The sequence below is a fragment of the Dermacentor variabilis genome, chromosome 5 (genome assembly GCF_050947875.1).
Source record: "Dermacentor variabilis isolate Ectoservices chromosome 5, ASM5094787v1, whole genome shotgun sequence".
In the NCBI taxonomy this organism is placed as follows: domain Eukaryota; kingdom Metazoa; phylum Arthropoda; class Arachnida; order Ixodida; family Ixodidae; genus Dermacentor; species Dermacentor variabilis.
The window spans coordinates 110,268,892-110,285,932 of NC_134572.1; positions in this window are offsets into that span (position 1 = coordinate 110,268,892).

Consider the following 17,041-nt stretch of genomic DNA (forward strand, 5'->3'; position numbering starts at 1 on the left):
GTATACGCGTCGCCCGAGCGGTCCATCAACGTGCGTTAATTAACGATCCGAGCGGGTGGGCGGCATTAACACGACGTCGCGAACACACTTCCTAGTTGGGCGCGCGAACCCTTTTTACGGTGCTGGGTACAGGTGGCCCGCCGCTTTGTCTACACCGCGGTGCGCGGTGAAACACGAACTCGGGAGGACAGCGAAAAGTTCGAGGCGTCGACTTGCCCAATTAGCGCCGAGGGCTGTCGCTGCTTCTGCGAGACCGGTTTCGAGGCGGGACTGATTCAGAGGCAGGGAGAGCACTCGACTTGGCCGGTCGAGCCGAGTCAAAGCTGAGCCGATAAGAAGCGCAGACACACGGGGTAGTCATTAGCGCCAGACGCTTGGTTTAGTGCCGTCGAGATTAGCGGACAAACTTTTTCCTGCTGCAGCTGTTGATGGCGTGCTAGAAGCTTAACCGGGAGCGGCTGGGACGCTTTCAGAAGCTTTCGCTTGGGCCCTATCAGTCTACCTGTTCGTACACGGCTTCGAACTGAAAATGAAGAATAAAAATTACTGTTTCAGTACTTGAAAGGCAAATAAATTCAAGAGGCAAATGATAAATGTCTTCATTCTGTCTCCAGCTTTCGATAACAACACGAACCTTAGCGATTCAGTGTATATATACTGTGTGTCCCAGCCAACGTTAGCCAAGCTGTTCAACGCAGAAAAAAAATATTGCAAGATATAATTATAAAGCCTACGGTGTTCGCTTGTCACAGGTCTGACGAGTGGACACCACAGGTCTTGGGTCGTATTTCGCACTGTATTTAATTTCTTTTCTTTCGTTTACCGGCTTGGCTAGCTTTAGCTGGGACGTCCTATATGTGACATAGTCAGTGTGCTCGTTGTCGTTCGTTATGTTACAGTGACACTGTTTGCAAGATGAACTCATGAGTTCGCTTTCGTTAAGATGGCTTTTGGACACCATTCTCTCGGAGTCGCACGTTGGCTGCTCTTTGGAAATACTTTCGCAACAAGGATGCTACTTAATATCAAGCGCGAAACCCAGCTCTCTGATAACGGCGTTATTTGGTTTAAAGAGCACTGAACTATACTAAGAGAGAGAGAGAGAGAGTGAGAGAAACAAGGAAAGGCAGCGAGATTAGCCAGACGGAAGTCCAGTTTGCTACCCCTCCATGGGGAAGAGGAGATGATGGATTAAAGATAGAAAGGAGAATACGAAGAGACAGATAGTGGACTCTTGCCGTAGTCAGCGTAGGGTGTCTACAAGCAACTTTTCAGGTTCATTTGACTTTAGAAAAGTCGTAAGAGCACTGGTAGGCTTTCTCGGTTGATAATGGACGGGGCCAGAAATCACCCAGAATTTTGGTATCTGTAGAGGATCGCCCGTTCAGTTGGCTGAGTGCGCTCCGAAGAGGGGGACCTGAAGCGTCCAAGAGGGTGCAGTGGCAGCGTATGCGCTTAATGGTCTCCACATAGTTACAGTGGTTTGATATAGGAGAGTCAGCCATTCCAATGAGGAAGGAGTATGAGCTTGTGAAACTTACACCCAATCGTAGCCGGCAGAGCAGTGCAGTGTCAAACCGGTAGAGGTGTTGTGGCAATCGCAGCTGGAGTGATGGATTAAGTATATGCGCAAACTGTGGTTGCGATACTCCGGCGTCTTCCAAAGCGCCAGCGTGATGATTCGTTGAAGTTCCCTGGCGGTATCCGTTTTTGATAGTGGTAGGATTGTTGTCTGGGTGTTATCGTGGGCTGATCTATCAGATTCATCAGCAATGTGGTTGCCGAAAATACCGCAGTGACCATATAGGCACTGGAAAAATCGTATAATGTGTCTTTTTCCAACACCGCAATCGTAGATTTCTATTACGGTCGAAATCATCTCTTCACAGTTATCATGACGCAGTGCTACCTGCAGGCTTTGAAGGGCTGCTTTAGAATCACAGATCACTGTCCATTTGCATAGTGTCACAGAACCTAAAGATGGACACAACGCTGCACATTTACACGGAGATTTTTTTTAATATATTCAACAGCCGCACGAAGAGATCCGCTTTGTGATCCTGCAAACATTGTCACATCCAACGTTCGAAATTTCACTGTGATCAGACGGACCAGAACAACGACAGCGGCAGTTGAATTGGTAGACGTGACGGAACCGTCCCTGTAAATGTGAACGCGGTCCGCATGCACATCGTGTAAAAGCGATGGAGTAAGCTGATTTGAGTCTGTTGACGACATATGTGCCTTCTTTATAATGTATGGTATGTGGAGGCGTATTTGAGGCTCCTGCACACACCACTAGGGAGATGGAGATCTGACATTGAACACAGTCAAGGGCCCTCCAGATCGCGTCAGACAAGTTTAAAAGCTGCTTTCTGTCTCGGCTGTCGCAAGTTATGCCTTCCTTTTCTTTTTTTCAATCCGGTGAAAACACACTAAAATACGCCCGCTTTGCGGCCGGCGTCCTTGTCTTCCCGCGCTGCACTTCATTATACGCCACTGTTTTCGCAACTGGCGTGCTTAACACGCATCAGCGAAACAGGCGAACGCAAACAGAAGTGCCATTCCTGCAGCTTCCTGATAACGAAGGCGCCTTAACTATCAAGGGGCTTTAGTCTTAACTAACCGCAAACCGGGAAAACCTCAAGGCTATAGCACCGAGAGAGAGCCATCACCTCCGTTACCTCTCAAGTTTTCTCCTCCCCTCTCCTCTCATTTATGTTTTGTTCATCTCGTTTCACTTTGTCTCGTTTAAACACAGTCAGTAAGTTCCCGTGGAAGCCTTTACTTTATCAAAACATCGTTTCTTCCTCGCTGGAATGCCAGTTCTCTTTCTTTTCCCCCCTCCCTTTATTTTACCATGAGACGTGGTTGTTGGCCACTTGGCTAAGCGAAGAAGCAGGTTCTTGCCGGCCCCCAACATCGCTACGAAAGGAATCGATCCTTAACTCTGTAGCTGCCAACATATATACCGTATGCACCACGCTCAGTTTCAAGCCTCACATTTCTGATTTAAGAGGAAGCTTTAGCTCGAGGCCAACTCCGATACTGCCTATTCAAATGCATGGAAAACGGAGAAATACTTTTGTGGGAAAACCGCTTGGCCGATTTGAATTCTATTCGTTGCATTTTAGAGAGAAAGTTAAACTCTAGTCCATGTAGAAGCGGATTTTTCGTTTAGTGCCTCGATATGTCTTAAAATATTGCCGGCAATCGGTAAGTGTGAAAAAAATATAAGCACTAAATTTAAAAGTTCTTAACTCTGTACCAAAAACAGACAACGCAGTTTCTTAAACTGCATCGATTAGAGCATCTGAAGCGGACAAATTGGATAGACATAGATTTACAGTTTGCGTGAATTTGTGACAATGTTTACGAAGACCTTGCAAAACTTGTACTCCCAAATGAGTGATATAATTGAGATGGGCGCTTAATGCATAATATATGTCCACTTTAGATGTAGGCTCAGTTTACGAACTGTGATCTCATTTTTTTTAATGCTGAGTTAAGAATGTTTAAACGTGATTGTTTCGGTTTTCGGAGTTTTGCAATTGCAACAAAAATTATTAAAAAGATCAACAACCCATATAATATATCGGATTCCTACAGTCACACAGTTACTAGATTTTATTATTTTCTTGTAGATGCCACAAACGTCTTCAAATTTTGTGCAGTGTTTGTCAAGAAGAATGATTGTTCCGTTCCCATTATTTAGCAAGGAGTCCCTGGAATAAAGAAAATAAAGCATAGGCTATTGTATCGTTTTGTGGCGATAGCAATTACATGGACACTCCAAGCGAATTTTTTTCTGTCGCCGTCATCGTGAGGTTCCATATTCAATTCAATTCAATGCTTTATTGACCTTTCTGTGAAAGAAAGGAGCAGTCACAAAAAGCTACTACAGCGAGTAGCTTGATGAATTGGCTGCTCCCTCCCAATGACAGCAACGGGCCATTCGCAGAACAAGCAGAATGCATAGGGAAGATACTGAAAAGATAGTTGAAATAATTGAACCACAGAACTGAGAGGCAACCTTTCTGCCTAACAAGCAATTTTATTGGAAGCAAAGAAATTTTACAGGAATTTATAACGCGACAATGTGATATGTTAACATATGAAACAGTTCAACGGTGAAGAGGGTGAAAGAAAAGAAAACTGCGAAGTAAAGTTCGGTAAGAACCAAGGAAAGATAAGAGATTTGTTACAAGAACATGTTGTGAACTTTTTGCAGTGATATGTTTGCAAGGTGCACGCTATTTGGTTGTTGCAATTGATTTAACAGCGGACGTAACCAGCATCGAATAATTTGTTTTGCATTGTGTGTGCGGGAGCATGTTACATGACACAGTTCCGGATTACGAGTGTCCTAGGTGACTGTGAGTGTGTGTGTTTCTTTCTTTTTTTTTTTTTAGACAGACACGACTTTGTCTCTTTACACATGTCATATAGCAGCGAGAAAGCCTGAATTCATAAACCGAAGGAACTTTAACTCTGTGCAATTCAGCAAATAATTCGTCTGTGTGAGACAAATAAGGCATTTTGCAAAGTAATCTAATAATTCGCTTTTGTAATAACAATGGCTTCGTAATATTAACATATGTAGTTGTGATCCAAACAGGAACACCATAATTAAGAATAAAAGAGAATAATGAGCTATATCGTATAGTGGTAGATTAACAGATACCGGGAACGTTGCACAATTCCACTGCAAGAAACCAACAGTGTGTTAAAGCTTGCCAACCAAGAAGTCAACGAGTGCATCCCATGAAATAGTGGCAGAATTATAGATGCCAAGAGTTTTGAAGGACTGAACGTATTCAACTGACCGGCCGTTGAAGAATAGAGGGCACAGGGGAATCTTTTTGTGACACGGGTGAAAGATTACTGTTTTAATTTCAGTGACATTTCGTTTTAGGGGGTTTTAAAAAAAATTATGGGGTTTTACGTGCCAAAACCACTTTCTGATTATGAGGCACGCCGTAGTGGAGGACTCCGGAAATTTCGACCACCTGGGGTTCTTTAACGTGCACCTATATCTAAGTACACGGGTGTTTTCGCATTTCGCCCCCATCGAAATGCGGCCGCCGTGGCCGGGGTACGATCCCGCGACCTCTTGCTCAGCAGCCCAACACCATAGCCACTGAGCAACCATGGCGGGTTAGGTGGTTTTGTGTGGAGCGTGGTTGAATTAAACCTAGAGTAGTGTTGGTACGATTTGCTAAATCAGCGGTGGAGAGACCAGAGGAGATATATATTTAGGTATATAGGGAATATGATGTGGGCCAAGCCATGCTACATGACATGGGGTATATGCGGATCATACTGCCACGCCATACTATTACTAAAGTTGCTCGTACCAGGACTTACATTATTGAAAAAATTGTTCCTCAGTATTTCGAGAATAGTAGTCCACGAACGAATGTCATGAAACAAAACCCCTGCAGCGGGTGCATTTTATTTTAAATATTCTCAGACTTAAATATTAAAAGTGCGAAACGATAACAGAGCTCATACCTGAAAATGGTGTAATTTTATTGGGGCGGCTGTGCACTACCTACGGGATCGGCCCAGGAAAGAGGCTTGAAACATACCCGCTACGGAAAGGCGGTCGTAAAGTCGCCAAGAAAGACGCTAGCTTTAATTAATAAACGTAAATGAAATTGTCTGATGGCTGGATTATAACAGAGCACCTCTAACACAACAACTTGTTTTTTGCGTAGTCAGCTTACGTTTACTTCAGTTCGTACTGCCACTACAGCTACGAGGCTTACACTAATATCATAACATGTTGCTATCGCATTCATTGCTTCGTCATTATGGCGAAAGTGATTTTGTTTAATACACTGGAGCGAGTTCTCAGTTGTGGATATCTCAGCAAATAAAGCAGTAATTGTTTAATCACTGTGCTAATCAGGTGATAGCTCGAATAATATTTCATTGTTTTTGGTACAAATGCACTCTCCGTGACCAAAAATAAAGGCAAGCAAGCACCAATTTTTCTTGATGTGCAACTGTGTTCGGGTATTACAGGTTTGAACACTTGCCACGAAGTACCTTGCTCTTTCCTTGCGGTGAGAGTTATGTAATTTAACTTTGACATAATTTGACTTGTGGCGCATGCTGAAGCATCCACGTGACTCAAATGTGTGCGATAATTTTTTTGGCCTACACATTGATTGGCGCACAAATTCTGTAAATACTACCAAACTTAGTCATTCTTTGTTCTAACAATGCACGCATTTAGCCTGACGTTAAAGTAGTGGATACTTTCTGAATGATGTTCTGTACGAGAGTACGTCGATCCTCTTTTATAAAGCGCAGCACACCGAAAGCCTCTTTCAGTAGATGCACGGTTTACAAAGGGCATCGAATATTTTTTCGTTTGTTTCGTTTCTGTGCATTGTAAAATTGTCGCACCTGACATTTGTTTTTCTACATTATCAACGTGCAAGCAGTCTCGAAGTAGTGTCTCAAAAAAATTGTCCGAAGCAAATAGGCTCCTAGGGCAACGTAAACAGTGGTCAGTTTAAGTCATCCGCCCATTCTGCTGCAAACGGTAGAGCAATAAGAGCAACGGACGCAAGCCGTTCGTTATGAACAAGTTGTATTTATTCCATGTCGTCCTTAAACGACACTCGTCATTAGCAACAGTAACCAGAATGGGACACGTAAAACGCCTTTAAAGTTGTGAGCAGCGAAATAAAGCTAGTATGAAGGCAAACAACAATGCACTGAAGATTAACGAGAGAACGGACACTTCTTTCAACATCTTTTTCATCTTTTTTTTTTTGAAAAGAGAACAAACACTTGTATTACGGGGAGGCCTCTACAGCACTCCACTTTCCATAGGATGAAATGCTCTCTATGACAAGGTTTCTGACTAAATCCTCTTTTTCTTTCTTTATTTTATTTAGGACGTTGCGAAAGTGTGTTCAGCGGGCTCAGAAAGGGTTCCGAGAGCCGTTGCCGCGAATTGAGGCAAATAAACCTTTCAGTGTCCGTCTAAAATGGCGAAGCATTCCACTTCAACAGTTACGACGGTGGTGGCATTGATTACATCTCGAAGCTACAGCGAGGTAGAGGATCGAGGTGGGAGCTGAGCGTGAAGCTTAAACGCGGTCGGCTCGAGCGGTGCTGGGCACAAAGGAATTTAAAATGGGGCTCCTCAATGGAATCGGCGGCCGAAGCTGGCGGTTGCCCCCGGCGGTCCCTCGAATCTGCGGCTACAGATGGTCGATAGCCTCGCAGTGGCCGCCAAGGCGTCGCTCCGACTATCTCGGCCGCGGTTACTCGCCAAAGGCGGCGCGCTTATTGCAGCCTATTATGAGGAAACCATTTCTTCTCGCCGCTCTGCCGATGTAATCCTCAGCGGAGAGAGAGAATATTTAATGGCAGAAAGGTGGAGAGGTCGGCCCGAGTGACGTCAATCCTCAGTAAATCGATACAATCAGTTCTACAGGACCTTTAAAGTCAAGTGCGATTGCAAGGGATACCCAAAACGACCTCCCATGGGCGCCGGGCATACTGGAGCCTGATTATTGGATGTTGTGTGTTCAGAGGAAAGAGGGAGAGAGAGAGAGAGTGGATGTATATAAATGCGGAGATGTTAACCGGAAATAGCTATGAATGGCTACCTTATGCACGGAGGAAAGGGGATGAAAAGAGGAAGATAGCGTGAAAGGAGAGAAAGAAAGAGGACCAAACCAAATAAACTGCATACACTACATATCCAGCGGTAGCACGTATATAGCGCCATTTAAGAGGATACTATGCACGACAGAAGACTTCAGAAATTTGAGCCACTCAGATGTAGCCTTCTGCACTGGCTTCCTTTGGGTCTACTGGCCTGTAAAACTTTTATGTCCTGCTAGCGGATGATTGCCTATTCTTTCAAGCACTGCGTACATCACTTGCACGTGGAATTGGTTTAAATGCGACGACGAGGAAGTCTGCAAGATAAATGTCCGCAGACTTCAGAGTGTGCTTAGCCCGAGTCCCCACATCGCGGCTTGGTCTCTCAAGAAGTAGATCTTCAACCACAGAGGAAGCAAATTTTTGTGCGCAGCATTCGTGTTTGTTTATGTGCTTTCATCGCACTGCGGCTGCCTACACTTTGTGCAGGCGTATGCCCCCGCCCCGTGTTTGCATCGTTCATCAGACAAAAGGCCTGGAAATTGAACTAACGTGATTGCTCCGGGACCATTTACCCGGATACGCAGAAGGGCGCGGTCGCCTTGCATGACTCGCGCAAAATTTGTTTTAGCTAAATCAAGTAACAGCGCGTGGGACAGGACAAACGGAATGAATGGACGAAGTGCTGACTGTCAATCAAATTTTCTTGCGCACAGCGTGATACACAAAGGTGAAGGAGAGATTAGGAGACAAGCAGGTAAAATGCAATAAATAAAAAAGAAAGGCAATGACACAGGCGTCTATCGCACACGTGATAGAAACGCCATTTCTTTGAAGAGTAGCGGGACACGAAAGGGCTCGCTCACTCATGTAGGACTTTCCTGTCAAAGCAGTATATATATATATATATATATATATATATATATATTTCGCGTGCACACTGGTCCCAATAATGCCTTAGTACTCTTCACTTATTTAACGGTGCCTGAAGAGCATAGTGGAGACATTGCGGTCTTGTCCATTCCTTCCATTTTTCCTATGCGCTGTCACCGTGTTTAGCTGCAACGTGCGTCAACCAGCTCACGTTGGCACTCTTTTGCTTGCTTGCTTGCTTGCTTGTTTGTTTGTTTGTTTGTTTGTTTGTTTGTTTGTTTGTTTCTTTGTTTGTTTGTTTGTTTCCGTGCGTCCGTGCGTGTGAGCTCGTTTGTGTGCCTCCACTTTTGAATACGCTGCACTAGTAAAAAAGAACATTTATTTCACCAACAGTGCGCAATACACAGCTTCAGACGCGCAAGGTTTCTTTTTTGTTTGTTTGTTTTTCCAGCCATGTTAAAGGTCAAACTGAGCGTATCCAATTACCAACAGGCCTTCAGGAGTGTACTGACGCTTAAATTAAAACGAGGTTACATGCCGGACCGGGCCCAACTCCGAAATAAGCAGCTGCAGTGCCGCGTTCATATTCTTAAAAGGAAGCCCAGAAAAATCTGTCCAAAGTGTGAAAAATAACTAGCTCTTATGTCTTCAGAGATTGTCGTTTATTATATTTACAATAGTTTGCACTCGTCATCATCATCATCATCAGCCTGTTCATGTCCATTGCAGGACCCTGCGATCTCCAATTGCCCCTGTCCTGCGCCAACAGATTCCAACTAGTGCCCGCAAATTTCCTAATTTCGTCGCTCCATCTAGTCTTCTGCCGTCCTCTACTGCGCTTCCCTTCTCTTGGTACCCATTCTGTCACCCTAATGCTCCAACGGTTATGTAGTCTGCGCATTACATAACCTGCCCAGCGCCATTTTTTTCTCTTAATGTCTATTAGAATATCGTCTATACCCGTTTGCTCTCTGATCCAAACCGATCTCTTCCTGTCTCCTAAAGCATTCTTCGTTCCATCGCTCTTTGCGCGGTCCTTAACTTGTTCTCAAGCTTCTTTGTCAGCCTCCAAGTCTCTGCGCCGTATGTCAGCACCGGTAAAATGCACTGATTATATACTATCCTTTTCAATGATAACGGTAAGCTCCCAGTCAGGAGCTTACGATGTCTGCCGTATGCGATCCAACCCATTTTTATTCTTCTGTGAATTTCATTCTCATGGCCCGGGTTCCCTGTGATTAGTTGACAGGTAAACGTACTCCTCCACAGACTCTAGAGGCTGACTTGCGATCTTAAACTCTTGTTCCCTTGCCAGGTTATTTATCATTATCTTTGTCTTCTGCATATTAATCTTCAGCCCCACTCTTACACTCTCCCTGTTAAGGTCCTGAATCATTTGTTGTAACTCGTCTGTATTGTTGCTGAATTGAACAATGTCATCGGCAAACCGAAGGTTGTTGAGGTATTCGCCATCGATCTTTATTCCTAAGCCTTCCCAGTTTAATAGCTTGAACACTTCTTCTAAGCACGCAGTGAATAGCATTGGGGAGATTGTGTCTCCTTGTCTGACTCCTTATTTATAGGTGTCTTCCTACTTTTCTTGTGTAGAATTAAGGTGGCTGTGGAATCTCTGTAGATATTTTCTAGGGTATTTACGTAAGCGGTCTGTACTCCTTGATTACGCATTGCCTTTATGACTGCTGGTATCTCTACTGAATCAAATGCTCTTTCGTAATCCCTCTTTCTTTAAATCGACTGGTATTCCATCCTCTCCTGCCGTTTTTCCCCGTTTCATGCCTTGCAAGGCCTTTATGATCTCATCTCTAGTTATAGGAGGAGTTTCTGTATACTGTTCATTATTGTTTCGAATAGAGTGCTCCCGAGTCGTTTGGGTGCTGTAAAGGTCAGTATAAAATTCTTCCGCTGCTTTTACTATATCTTCTAGATTCCTGATGATATTACCCTGCTTATCTTTTAGTGCATACATCTTGGCTAGTCCTATGCCAAGTTTCTTTCTCACCGATTTCAGGCTGCGTCCATATTTTACGGCTTCTTCAGTCTTTCTCACGTTATAATTTCGAATATAACTTATTTTCGCTCTTGTTGATCAGTTTTGACATTTCCGCGAATTCTATCTTATCTCTTGAGTTGGACACTTTCATTCTTTGTCGTTTCTTTATCACCTTTATCACCAGGTTTCTTTATCATCTTGACTGGATGTTGGAGCGTCGGCTTGTACTACCTTTAATCTATACCTTTTATTGAGTTTGATTACGACTACTGCTACCCTCTCATTGATGCTGTAGAATTCGTCTATGTTGCCCGCTATGTCTTTATGGATTAGGAATCCTACCCGTGTTGCTTCTTATCCGGAAGACCTCTATAGCAGAGGACATGGCCGTTATTCAGCAACGTGTAAGCCTCACGAGTTCCTTTAATCTCACTAAGGCCGATAATATCCCAAACAATGTCTGATAGTTCTTCGAAAAGTCCTGCTCGAGAGGGTTCGGGTATTAAACGTTGCAAGGGTCAGTTTCCATTGGCGGCCTGTCCAGACCCAGGTATTCTTAGCACCCTCTGCTGCGTTGCAAGTCTGACCGCCGCCTTGGTCAGTTTCTCCGCAGCTGCTGCGAACTGAGGGGCATTTCATTGATGAGATCATTTCAGTAGTAGCGGTAATCAAATAATTAATTCTGAATTGTAACCACTGTGCTGTTTTGGGAGGCAATTCTGGACACTGTCATATTAAGTCATATTGTCGAATTCGCCGTCTGGTCCGCTTTGACTGGCTCACAGAGCGGCTATGCCGTCTCTTTTTGGCGCAAAACGCCAACGTGGCTGGATTAGACAACATGGCTGAATCTGACAGTGTCCAAAAAGCCCTGCGGTCAAGTTTTCGTCAACTACCTCAATGTCTCTCATCAAAACGAATCAAATGATGAATGCCCTAAAGAAATGAAAAACGAAAAAACAAATGAAAAGGCTGGGGCTATTGCGGGAGTAAGCGCCTGCTGCGCCGGCGGCAACTGGGAAGTCGGGCTCGTCCGGAAGTCGCAACAGCCGTGTATCACCTCCTTTCTTCCCGATAAAAAGAAATATTATGAAAATAAAAGTGGACGGAATAAAAAAAAAGCATCGGAGTCTCATCCGACGGTTCTTTCTTCGACTTTCCTTTTATTTATTTATTTATTTTTGCGCAATCAGCAGACGCCTAAAGTTAGAGAAAGGAACAGCGCAGAAGGATTGTTGCTTTCTTTCTCCCTCTTGATTTTTTAACGACAGCCCTGAGGAGCAATCCTGGTTCCCCTTCCTTCCATTGTTCGCGAGTGCCGTAGTTTGTATGAGGACTATTCCTTTCATGCTGCCTGCTTCAGATTTTCGAGGAAGTCGACTACGTTGTTTCCTTATACCACTCTGCTTATACTTTGCGCCCGCCGTTGGATTCGTGTGCCGATACAATGGAAACAAGACGCGGCACAAGGACCGTTTTCAATCCGTTCGATAAATATTGACCTTATTGATTGATTGATTGATTGATTGATTGATTGATTGATTGATTGATTGATTGATTGATTGATTGATTGATTGATTGATTGATTGATTGATTGATTGATACAATGTTGCGTAAAGTATTGTGAATCAATCGCGTTGCACAGTGTGCTTTAAAACGTAACGCTGTGCGAGATGGTTTACATGAACCTGGTGGCATCACAGTTTCTTACAAAACTACTAAGAGAGAAAAAAGGCGCCACTGTCTATTTTAACTCAGAGGAAGGCCGCGATGAGGGAACCTTGATTTAAATTAAGCGTAGGTCGGCTTAAATAATCGCTGTGCCCTTACAAAAATGACTTTAGACTGTCTATAGAAAGTCTATAGACTTTTCATAGACGACGTTTCCTTTCTATAGATTTGGACTTTTGTTGATATAAAGTCTATAGACTGTCTATAGACGAAAGTCGATAGAGTTTCTATTTCTTTTTGTCTATTCGCAGTCTATAGACGGTCTATAGAAAAAAGTCGATAAGGTGTTTGTTTCCTTTTTGTCTGCTTCCCCTCTAAGAATACCTACAGACGAAAGTCGACACAGTCTCTATCTATTTTTGTCCATACTTTGTCTATAGACTTTCTATAGACGAAAGTCGATAGGGTTTCTATTTCCTTTCGTCTACTCGCAGTCTATAGACGGTCTATAGAAAAAAGTCGATAAGGTGTTTGTTTCCTTTATATCTGCTTCCCCTCTATAGAATACCTACAGACGAAAGTGGATACAGTCTCTATATATTTTTGTCCATACTTTGTCTGTAGACTTTCTATAGACGAAAGTCGATAGGGTTTCTATTTATTTTTGTCTATTCGCAGTCTATAGACGGTCTATAGAAAAAAGTCGATAAGGTGTTTGTTTCCTTTATATCTGCTTCCCCTCTATAGAATACCTACAGACGAAAGTGGATACAGTCTCTATATATTTTTGTCCATACTTTGTCTATAGACTTTCTATAGACGAAAGTCGATAAGGTTTCTATTTCTTTTTGTCTACTCGCTGTCTATAGACGGTCTATAGAAAAAGTCGATAAGGTGTTTGTTTCTTTTTGTCTATTCCCCTCTATGGACTACTTTTAGACGAATGTCGATACAGTGTCTATTTATTTTTGTCCATATACTTTGTATATAGACTTTCTGTAGACGAAAGTCGATAAGGTTTCTATTTCTTTTTGTCTACTCGCAGTCTATAGACGGTCTATAGAAAACTTCGATAAGGAGTTTGTTTCTTCTTTGTCTACTTCCCCTCTATATGGAATACCTGTAGACGAAAGCCGATACAGTTTCTATTTATTTTTGTCGATACTTTGTCTGTTGACTCTCTATATTATGGACAATAGTCGACAAGGTTTCTATTTCTTTCTCTACTCCCGGTGTATTGAATGTCTATAGAAGAAAGTCGATAATATGTAATTCCGACTTCCCATACCCCCCGCCCTCTGCGAACGCGATGATATGGCACTGGTTCATGCACGACGGCACCGCAACCCCGGCGCGGCGGGCAAACCGTGCAGACTGCTAGTCTGCGTTCGGTGCAGCTGCACCGAACGAGGATCGCGGCGGAGCAGGCACCGTCCGAGTCACCAAGGTCTTCCAGGCACCCGAAGGCCCTAAACCTGGCTGCTTCCCGGACGTACACTTCGCGAAGACCAGGTGGTGAAGGTCAGATGGTGAAGATGTGGCAAAGGTGGTGAATAAGTGGCGAAAGCCCTCAGACCAGGTGGTGAATTCACCACCTCTGAGTTGTCGTGGTCTTGCATGTCTATAGATTAACAATAGACAAACATCGTTAATCTGGGCCCAACCCGTGTACGCTGTAACCAAGCGCAGGTACCGGTGGATAATACATAGCTGTATTTGATATAAGCCACTAAAGTTGTATACTGCTGAGATTGCTGTAGAGCCTATTTGTAGACTTTAGTATACACATAGTGTATACCTCCGCATTTGTTGGCCACATATGATCTACGTAGTCGCTCTCGGCAATCCCAAGACAGTCTTCACAGTTGTCGCATCACTTTTGCGGCAGTAGAATAACGGAAGCAAAACGCCGATCCAATTGTTAAAATATATGTTATGAACGCCAGCTTCAGATAGAAGTGGATTCGAAACAGGCATCAAGCTAATAGCAAAGACACTCGTAATGTTTGTAGCTGACAACGCGGACTTTGTGAATGTGCCATGAACCGATGTCGCGCATGTGGTGTTCGCGTTGTGTGTCATCCGATTCTCGGATACTTTTCACATTGTCTTCATATCTCGGCTGCGTCACTAACATCGGGCGACTTTTGTTGCCTAATATCCTGCACTATAAACTCATCAAAGTTTCTCATTCACTTAAGATAGGTGCCAAATTCTCTGAGCCCACCCAGTATTTCGCCGGCGGTTTGCCTGCGCAGCCACGCATATGAGTACCAAAATGCTGTACTGATTGCTTTGACCTATCATCGGAACAGAAAATTAGCACTAACATACGTGCGGGCATCACATTTGGCGGTACGCTGGAAGATATGCTACAAATACGCTGTATTACTCATCGACGCTGGCAATAATGCGTCTAAAACGTCTGAAGGGCCCCGTAACGGCTTTTACAAACAGCGCATTCATGTTAGCGTTCCAGTCTCATACGATAGCCCACAGCGTTTGTCATACAACCTGCCAGCGCATATCCTTCGTCCACGAAAAAAATGCATAACGGAAAAGAAAAGCCACCCGTTCCGGCGCGCATGGCGCGCAGAGAGAGAGAGAAAGAGACGAAGAAAAAAATGAAGGAGGAAAACGCGCTCACACTCCTCCGAGCGCGCACGCCCGCCCGCGCGGAGCTCCTGCGCATGCTCGGAGCTCTTGCGCATGCGCGGCGGTGCGCCGTCTCAACGAGTGCGCCAGGCACCTAAACGGTTGTGCCGGTGTGCGGTGTCTCCCTGAACATTGGTGTCTGTGTATGCGTGTCTTCTTTGTGGCATCACACGTCAACTACACTGAATGGTAAGCTTTATCAAAGACGTTTTGCGTCAATACCTCATGATTATGTGAGCGCATTTCGTAGCGCGAACCGGCTGCATGTAGCGCAGGCGACTCGGGTATAGTGTCGGTTTGTCGTTGACATGGTTTGATAACGCGCTCTTGTTCTCGCTTCTACTATACGGAATGTTTTACGGCGAGCGATCGCTCGGGCTTATTGATTTTATCATTATAGTTTAGGTGCGTAAAAAAGGAAGTACACCATGCTTTAACTTGATACTGAGCTACCACTAAGCGGATTGTGTGTGTTGGGCAGCCAGTGTGGTAGATCTCATTTCGTGGCGCTTGATCCGGCCGCGATGAATGCTGCACCGTATGTGTAGTGAAATTCTCGTGACACGCTTTACGTATATATCTCGAAATTGTGTTAGCATCAAGAATTTTCAAACAGACAGGCATAGTTGAATAACTGCTAGCGTACTCGGATGAAAGGCCGTGTTTGCGGGGCATGCATCAGCAGTGTGTGCGCTGCCGTTTTCGCATAGTTTAAAAGTAGCAGTATTTTTAAGGTTCCTGGCAACCAATCTAAATAATTTTGGGAAGTTACAGCAAGCAAAAGACGAGACTTGAAGAAATATCTAGTAGAAATCTCTAGATTCACCCAATCTATTTATATGCAACCACAAACGCTTTTGGAGCATGAAACCTGCGATAAGCTCAGTCACTTGCAGCTTCGCAACTTAGCCGAAAAAATTAGAGAACAATAAATTAGTCGCTCCGGGAAGACCTTTACACGTTTCAAACTGAAGGCATTGAGTTTGACGGTAGTTGGAAGATTTGTTTTTTTTTTTCTTTTTTAAACAATTTAGCAGCAGAAGTTATCTTTCGAGCTATATGAAAAGCGTTAAGCGGCTTCCGATGCTTCGGCGTTCTGCAGTTTACGTGCTCTTAACCACAAGGCAGCTGCTGGCGCAGATTCGCATTGTGCTAATAGTGCATGGTATGAAGCCATTGTCGTGCGTAATAAGTGTTCCGGTTTTCATTACTGTTGCATGTAGTGCCGTCGTCTTGGACAGACTGCATACAATATGCGCTGTACAAAAGAAAAAAGAGCCAGATTATCAATTTGGTGGTCTTTTCTAAGTAGATAACGCACAGATTATTCAAATAATTCAGTGGACATTGCATTTGTTCTACCCTTATCAAAATACCTAAGAGATCGTAACATGTTTTAGTTGATAAGTAACCTGATCAGTACGCCCCCATTCATGTGCATTCTACTGAAAGTGTGGCAAATGTATTCATCTCGAAGTATGAGAAAAGAGACATTGCAGACTGTTCTAAGCGGAAATAAATTGCAAATCTTAACGTGATTGTTCAAAACTGCAGTCAGTATGCTGAGCATGTTCGTTCGGCACGGTCATATTGCATTAACGCCTGAAAAATGTGCACAGTCCAGCCGGGTATCTTTGTTTCAACAAGTATTATTATAGGAATCGTTTGGGATTCTCGCATTTCTTTTATTTTTATAAGTACACTGTGTGTCACATGAACCTGTCTTAAAACGAAACGTATCGTTGCTGGCACCGGCGACCATTACGGTTGTCTAACTGCTTATCATACTGTAGTATAGCGAAACATCATAATGGTACTGATTAATATTGCCATGTAATCTTTAGTCAGAGGTAAACAAAGTTAACTAACCCGCCGTGGTTGCTCAGTGGCTATGGTGCTGGGCTGCTGAGCACGAGGTCGCGGGATCGAATCCCGGCCACGGCGGCCGCATTTCGTTGGGGGCGAAATGCGAAAACACCCGTGTGCTTAGATTTAGGTGCACGTTAAAGAACCCCAGGTGGTCAAAATTTCCGGAGTCCTCCACTACGGCGTGCCTCATAATCAGAAAGTGGTTTTGGCACGTAAAACCCCAAATATTATTATTATTATTAACAAAGTTAACTAGAGGCATAAGTGATGAGAGCAAATTATATTGAAAACTACTATTGAACCGTAAAAATAACTAATTGCATAACTCAT